General features: G+C 41.2%; 1 long non-coding RNA gene across 1 annotated transcript in view; it reads right to left on the bottom strand.

Moving 5' to 3' along the window:
- Window positions 1–358: 358 nt before the first annotated feature.
- The window catches only part of LOC125132213 (uncharacterized), a 31,073-nt gene continuing 22,686 nt past the window's right edge, over window positions 359–8,745 (bottom strand). Inside the window, exon 5 of the long non-coding RNA XR_007136176.1 lies at window positions 359–2,792. This is a non-coding gene — a long non-coding RNA (uncharacterized LOC125132213). The remainder of the gene's footprint in view (window positions 2,793–8,745) is intronic.

Below are 8,745 nucleotides of genomic sequence, written 5' to 3'. Positions count from 1 at the left end.
ACAGCTCACGGCAATGCTGAATCCTTAGCCCACTGAGCAAGGCCAGGGACCGAACCCGCAACCTCATGGTTCCTAGTCGGATTCATTAACCACTGCACTACGACAGGAACTCCAACATCTTTATTTTTTAACTGACATATAATTGCTATACAATGTTGTGTAGGTTGCAGGTGTACAAAATGGTGATTCACAATCTTTAAATGTTATACCCCATTTATGGTTATTATAAACTGTTGACTCTATTCCCCATGTTGCACAACACATCCATGTAGCTTATTTTGTACAGAGTAGTTTGTAACCTCTTAATCCCCTAGCCCTAGATTGCCCCTCCCCCCCCGCCCCCCTGTGGCCCCTGGCTTGTTCTCTGCATCTGTGAGTCTGCTTCTTTTTTTGTTATATTCACTAGTTTCTCAGTTCCTCTTTTGTCTTCAGCCGAAAATGGAATTTAAGGTAAGGGATTTCGCCATTTTGCTGAGATACTCAGTTTTCCTGAGTCTCTGCCAGGTATCCATGTTATTCAACTTTTGTTTGACTTTTTTCCTAAATAAATAAATAAATAAATAGGCAGCTCCTTCCTTCTGGTTGAAAAAGTTCTACTTTTGCTAAGCAATTTCACTGTGAGAGGGAGCCATTGAAGGTGAGCCGCAGGGACTGGGAAAACCGGGGGTCCTTGAGTACCAGCCCTTCAGCTGCACCTGGAGGAAGGTGAACTGGTACTCCGTTCCTCCAGCAGGGGTGGCTGACCACGGAGACATTTCTCTCAACCCAGCAGAGAAGAAGTGCATTGTGTGCGAGGGAATTGCATGTTCTTCCTTCCTTTCTTCCCTGGGCTTGTACAGAGACTTTTCATAAGCACATCCCTTCTTCACTAAAGACCAGGAGGAGTAAGGGGTGAGGACAAGGGAGTATAGCTGTTCCTACACCTTTTTTTGGTTTCCTTAAAAAAAAATTTTTTTGAAACATGAAATTCACATGGAAAACTGCACCTCTGAGAAGTTAGTATTCACCAAATTTTCACGCTTCACATTGACTTCCATGAGAGAAGCCTATTTCCCCAGTGAGTTTGGACTTGGCCACATGATTGGCTTTGGCCAATGGAATGTGGGCAGCAGTCAAAGGACACGGGTTCCTAGCCTAGACCTTAAGAGACCTGTATATTTTCTTTCACCCATCTTGGGATCCTGCCTTTCACCTTAAAAGAACATACCTCGGAGAGCTGCCAGTTAAAGGAGGAAGCGAGTCGTGTGGAGTGGCCCTGCCCTCATCCAGCAGCTTAGAGCCAAGGCCAACCCAGCCCAACCCAGAACTCTACCCACAAGAAGTCAGCAGGAAGTAAATACTTATTGCCTGCCACTGGGTATGGGGGTGGTTTGTTGCGGCAATAGCCGGCCTTTATAATAACTACACAGCTCAATAAATTTTTACCAAGTGAATACACCTTTGCAGCAGCACATAGATCAGTAAATAGGATATCACACCTGAGAAGTGCAGTCTTCCTGATAACCCAGGCTTGTTCCTACACCCTTCTCCAAGTAACCACTAACCTGACTTCTAATAGCCTAGAAGAATTTTGTCTGATTTCTTACTTTCCATAAAGGAAACATGCAGAATATACTCATTAGTGACTGCCTGCTGTCATTCAATACCATGTTTGTAGGCTTGATCCCTCTATTGCTGCACGTGGTAGTAGTTCACACATTCCCATGGTTATGTTGTGAGTATATTATAATTTATTTTCCCATTCTATTGTTATAGGTATCTGGGAGGTTTTCTGATTTCAGCTGTTCTGAATAGCTATCGATATTCCTGTACATGTCTTTTGGTGAACATGTGTACATTCTATACTAGGAGAGAACTTATATATAAAATATGTATATATTCAGCCCTAGTAGATACCACCAAACTATTTTCCAAAGATCATGTGCCAATTTAACTACTGGCAGCTATGAGAGTTCTGGTTGCTCCACATCCTTGCCAATATGAGGTATTTCCCATCTTTTAAAATTTGGTCATTCTTATGGGTGTGTTGCTGGATTGCATATAGATTTTAATTTGCATTTCCCTGATGACTAATAACAAGCCATTTTTCATTAAGTTTATTGGCCATTTGGATATTCTGTTTCTGTGAAGTGTCTCTTTGAGCCTTTTGCCTATTTTCTTCTGGGTTTTCTCTTTCTTACAGATTTACAAAAGTTTTTTTTTTATATATATTCTGGATATTAGTTCTATCTGTGTTACAAATATCTTCTTCCACTCTGTAGGCTGCCTTTTTACTTTCTCCATGGTATGTTTTTCATGAGCAGAAGTTCTTGATTTTAATATGCCATTGACCCTTGATCAACACGGGCTTGAACTGCATGGGTTCACTTACAACAGGTAGTGCTGTGTTTACAACCCATGGTTGATCAGATCCTTGGAAGAGGAATGGAGGGCTGCCCGGCTCTGCAGCATACACAGATTTTGGTATCTATGGTGGGTTCTGGAACCGATCCCCTGTGGATACTGAGAAAAGACTCTCATCCAGTTTCTCGATTTGACTCTTTACGGTTAGTGACATTTTTTCCCCATGTAAGAGATTGTTACCTACTCCAAGGGCATGAAGATGTTCTCCTGTGTTTTCTTCTGAAAGCTTATTGATCAACTGGGATTGATTTATGTGTGTGGTAAGAGGTAGGCGTTAAAATATGTCTTTTTTCCTCTATGAATAGCCAGTTGACCCAGAAGCATTTCATTGAAAGAGCCATCTTCTCCCCTCTGCACTGCAGTGTTGCTGTTTGTTTCTTATTTGAGAACTGAAAAAAAAAAAAAGCCATTGTTTAGAAACCTGCTTTCAAGCTAGATGAACTAGATTTGTACGCTAGCTTTCATACCCTAGCTGTGGATTTGGGATGAGTTATTTCCTGTCTCTGAGTCTCAGTTTCCTCATCTGTATTTGAGAGAAAGGAAGTTTTTCATCTCAGAGTCTCACAGACATCAAATGGGAAAATGCACCCAAAAAGCCCTTAGTACAGCTCCTGGGAGTGAAGGCTCAATAAAAGTCTGCTGTGCCTTGTCCCCCCACGACGATCATTTTCCTGATGTTAGCACAACTAAGTCAAATGGGATTTTTCAGATCTGGGAAACAACTCTGCGGTCTGTGCTCACTTGTTTCCTCACCTCTGGCTTTATATCCCTCGATGCTCCCTAACCAGCGTAGTGCTCCCCGCCCTAGAACCCTTACTATTTCCAGCCTTTGCTTTCCTGGGCCCTCTGTGAAATCAGCAACCTCCCCACATTATTTATTACCTCCCCCCACGTCTGTCTTTGAAGCTATAGACCCAGCTTCCCTAGTGAGCTGGCATCCCTGACCATACTTTTCTGGTTTGTTTGTGACACTCAGCCAGCTGCTGGCCTGTCCAGCCGAGAACCAAAAAGATGCTTTTTTAGGACAACATCCTGTCTTTGTGAAATTGCTTTGTAAAGAAACAGCTGTGAAAGAAGGCCGCTTGGCCCAGTTCTCTGGGAGCCAAGTTTTAGCTCAATGCAAAGCACAGATAAAATAAACATCAGACATTTCACACATCAATCTGGTTAGAGTTTTGTGACCTTGCTGGTTAAAAATGTCTTCTTGGCACTTCCCCTGGGCAAGTGAAATTAACACTCTCGGGGAAACTGAAGAGGCTAGATTGGAAATAAGCTCCCTGGGGTTTGGCTTCTGTCTATGGAAATCTCAGCGGTTTATTTGTGTTTTAGGAAGCTGCAAATGTCCCCATTTTTGATTTTCGAGATCGGGTTAAATTTTTTCAGGGAAGATGTAACTAAATTGGTCTGACCTTAAAATATAGTTTCCTGTGCTATATAGTAAGTCCTTGTTGGTCAACTATTTTATATCTAGTAGTGTGTATATGTTAATCCTAAACCCCTAATTTATCCCTCCCTCACTTTCCCCTCTGGTAACCATAAGTTTGTTTTCTATGTCTATGGGTCTAGTTCTGCTTTGTATATAAGTTCACTTGTATCTTTTTTTTAAATTCCACATATACATGATATTATATGATATTTATCTTTCTCTGCCTGACTTACTTCACTTAGCGTGGTAATCACTAGGTCCATCCATGTTGCTGCAAATGGCATTATTTCACTCTTTTTTATGATTGAGTAATTTCTCATTGTACCACAGCTTCCTTATCCATTCATCTGTCGATGTACTCTTAGGTTGCCACCATGTCTTGGCTACTGTAAATAGTGCTACAGTGAACATTGGGGTGCATATATTTTTTTGACTTATGGCTTTCTCTGGCTCTATGTCTAGGAGTGGGATTACAGGATTGTAGGATCATATGGTAGCACAGGGAACTATACTCAATATTTTGTAATAACCTATAAGGGCAAAGAATCTGAAAGTTTTTATATATGCATGTGTGTATATATATACATATACATAAAACTGAATCTCTTTGGTGTACACCTGAAACTAACACAACATTGTAAATCTACTATATTTCAATGTAAAAAAAAAAGATATTTTTATTTCAAAAACAAATTGACTAATTAAATGGTCTAATCTTCCACCACCTGAACGGAAGACATTGCTCAAGCCGGGGTGTATGCCTTCCTGGTGTATCATTCACTTACTTGGTCCACTCACAGATAGGATACCTTATTGCACTCAGTCCTCTGCTAGGGGCACAAGCTAAAAAGGTAAATATTCTACCTTCAAAATTCTTTTATGTAGATGGTAACATTTAATTCACAACATTTTATATTATAGGGCAGATATTTCCAGAAGAAAAGCTGGTGTTATCTTTAAACATTTCTGCCATGCCTGTGTTTGTATCCAACTTAACAAGACATGTGCCTTGGCCCGTGACCTCTGGGGCAACTCTCCCCAGGTGCTGATTGCATAGCACATCCCCGATGAGAAGGGCTTCTCAGTTTGGCTTGATTGTGATGTTTTCTACTTTGCATTCCACCAGAGAGCATCTATTTAGTCCCTATATTTATTTTAATCAAAATCATGTGTATATAAGTTGGTGTCCAATATCTGCTGGGTCTAGTTACCTGAAATCTTAAATAAGATGCAAACTTCTTTTAGATTAACCTTGGCAATATTTAGAAATCATATCACTTTCAATGGAGTGAGTTTTGGAGGAATTTTTCATCAGATGTCAAAACCAGTCCCTCCTGCTCTCGTCATTTCAGGAAAAAATATGTATGTATATTTATATACATATAAAAATAAGTATATATATTTATATATGTAAAAATAAGTATATATAGTTATATACATATGTATAGATAGTATGTGTGTGTATATATATATATATACTATTTCAAATTGTAAAGATTCTCATGTTGTGATTACACTACCATGGCATCAAATCATCAGTTAATACATGAAATAGAATTTTGTGTTTTCAAAAATATTTTTGCCAAGTCTGGTTCTTCAAGTCACAAACTATCTTTTTACAAGTGCTTTTGAGACCAGCAGTTTCCAAGCTTTTTTGAAAGAGTATCTATCAATAAGAAAAAAATTGAGGATCCCTTCCCAATACATTTTGTTTGCTCATTTACCTCTTATACTCACAAAGAGAATGTGGAATAAAGACCCCCCCCCCCATTCTAAAGAAAGCTGAAAAAGATATTCAGATAGGACTTTGACAGCAAGACTTGTCTTGAGTTCATCAAACCCTGGCCTAGACGTTTCAAAGGAGTTCATGGAAGTCAGAAAATTCATGAAAGTAGAGAAGTCTTTTGCTTTTTCCTCTGCTCCCTGTGGAGGGAAAGGGAGGCACTTACTCCAGGCCGAGAGAGGGGACTTTAAGAGAACTACTAAAAAAATTAGAGGTGTCTGCAAAAAAGGGGACTATGGAACCCACTCTATGCCTACTGCTTGCTGAGCTCCTGAGGGGAATCGTATCACAAGAAGGCATTGTGAGAGCAGTTCCTCGAGTGAGACAAAGAGCATCCCAAGAAGCACATAATGCCTGGAGGCCACCAGACACCCAGGGGAGTGTGCAGGGAGGAGGCTGACTGGGGCTGCCTGTGATGCAGGACAAGAAAAGAGGCCAAGGTGGGAGCAGCCTGCACTGACACTGACTGGCTGGGCCAGGATGCATGAGGCGCCACGGGCCAAGGGGATGGTCCAAAGGACTCTCAGCTATGACGTATATGGAGGGACATCTTCCAAGATGCTGGCCTCTGGAGCTGAGGAAATTCCAACCCTAAAAAGCTGGAGATTTACAGAAGGGAGGTTTGCAAGAGGTCACTCAGAGAGCACATTGCTAAATGACAGGGACAGTGAGTGTAGTGGGTGTGCCTTCATGGTGCTGGGGCGGGGGCGGGGGGGTGTAGGGCATGGACATCGCCAAATAACACCCAGACACATGCCATGAAACAGACAGGAGTTGGTGGATGGCTACCCAGACAGAAGGCACCAGCAGTCAGATTAAAGGAGCATAAACTAATAGAACTACCATATGATCCGGCCGTCCCACTCCTGGGCATCTATCTGGAGAAAACCATCATTCGAAAAAAATACATATACCCCAGTGTTCATAGCAGCACTATTTTCAATGGCAAGACATGGAAGCAACTTAAATGTTCATGAACAGAGGAATGGATACAGAAGATATGGTACAGGAGTTCCCGTTGTGGCACAGCGGGAACGAATCTGACTAGTATCCATGAGCAAGAAGGTTTGATCCCTGGCCTCTCTTAGTGGGTCATGGACATACAGTTGCTATAAGCTGTGGCATAGGTTACAGACGTGGCTCAGATCCCAAGTTGCTGTGGCTGTGGTGTAGGCTGGCAGCTACAGCTCCAATTTGACCCCTAACCTCCATATGCCGCAGATATGGCCCTAAAAATTAAAAGCAAACAAACAAAAAGATATGATACATATACATATATATATATATAATGGAATATTACTCAGCCATAAAAAGAATGAAATAATGCCATTTGCAGCAACATAGATGGACCTAGAGATTATTTCTTCATGCTAAGAGAAATAAGTCAGGCAGAGAATGACAAATATCATATAAGATCATTAATATGAGGACGCTAACAAAAATGATACGAAAGAACTTATTCACCGAACAGAAACAGACTCAAAGATTTTGAAACCAAACTTATGCTTACCAAAGGGGGAAACCTTAGAGAATGGGATAAATAGGGAGGCTGGGATACACACGACATATACAAAATTGATAAGTAACAGGGACCTATTGTATAGCACAGGGAACTCTACTCAATATTCTGTAATAACCTACATGGGAAAAGGATCTGAACAAGAATGGATATATGTATATGTATAACTGAGTCACTTTGCTGGACACTTGAAGTTAACATTGTAAGTCAACTATACTCTAATAAAAATTTTTAAAAGAGGAAAAAATAGCATAAACAATCATGCAAGACCTGGATGCTTTTCCTTTGATGCCCCCTCCATTGCTCCCAAGCTGGAGGAGCTGCCAATGGGCAGGGAACACACAGAGGAAGAGTGAAAGAACATCCCGTTTCCTGTTGCAGGTCCTCAAGCCAGGAATTAGTCCTGAGACAGGGGAGAGAACGATTATTTCATCGGATGTGAGTTTGAAGTTTAAGTTGTTCAGTTTGGCCTGAACTTTTTAGTCCCCGAACATGAGACCATTCAAATTGCTGAAAATGACCAAAAAGCTAGCTTCCTGCCTGAGATGTTGTCAAAGATGGAAAAGGAGATTGAAGAAGGCATGTTTTTGAAAGTAACTGTGGAAGAAAAATAAAACTGTTTCCTGCTCGTATTTACTGAGATTAGACCACTCAATAAACCAGCCATAGGGAGTTCCCATCCTGACGTAGTAGTTAACGAATCCAACTAGGAACCATGAGGTTGTGGGTTTGATCCCTGGCCTCGCTCAGTGGATCAAGGATCCGGTGTTACCGTGAGCTGTGGTGTAGGTCACAGACGTGGCTTGGATCCTGCATTGCTGTGGCTCTGGCATTGGCCGGAGGCTACAGGTCCCATTAGACCCCTAGCCTGGGAACTTCCATATGCCACGGGAGTGGCCCAAGAAATGGCAAAAAGGCAAAAAAAAAAAAAAAAAAAAAAAACCAGCTGATATAGCTGGAATTTCTTTTCCTTTCTTTCTTTCTTTCTTTCTTTCTTTCTTTCTTTCTTTCTTTCTTTCTTTTCTCTCTTTCTCTTTCTTTCTTTTTTTCTTCCTTTTTCTTCAGGTAAAAATAAATGCAGAAAGAAGTCCTAATATTTCCCTCTTGCACCCTAGTACATCATCTCCTGCTGCCCCTGGCCTGAGTAGCTACACTGGAGGCCAGTGCCCCACCCCTGGTCCATGGTCATCTTGGCACACACAGCTCAGAGCAAAGCTCAGGAAATGCATCATACATTTCTAAGCCCACCAAGGCTGATCACTCACTCATCCATTCATTCATTCATCTATTCACCCATCTCCTGCCTGCTCCCAAACATCAGGCTGTGTGCACATCTTGGAGATTTCATTGCTGAATAAAATAGACAAGATCTCTGCCCTTCAGAAGTTTACAATCGAGTAATAGAAAACATATAATAAATACATAAGTATGTATTTACAAAAGGTGGTTAGTATAATATCAGTGGCAGAAAAAGAAAAAAAAAAACCCAAATAACAACAACACAACAAAAAAAAACCCTAGAGTACAGTAAAGAAGAATTGTGTGTGTGTGTGTGTGTGTGTATTGTTAGGGGGCAATCCACTGGCAAATCCCCCCATAACCACTCTAGCAGCT

Source organism: Phacochoerus africanus, chromosome 1, assembly GCF_016906955.1.
Source record: "Phacochoerus africanus isolate WHEZ1 chromosome 1, ROS_Pafr_v1, whole genome shotgun sequence".
Classification (NCBI taxonomy): domain Eukaryota; kingdom Metazoa; phylum Chordata; class Mammalia; order Artiodactyla; family Suidae; genus Phacochoerus; species Phacochoerus africanus.
The sequence above is the reverse complement of the archived record's forward strand: the minus strand, read 5'-3'. Positions and strand labels throughout refer to the sequence as shown.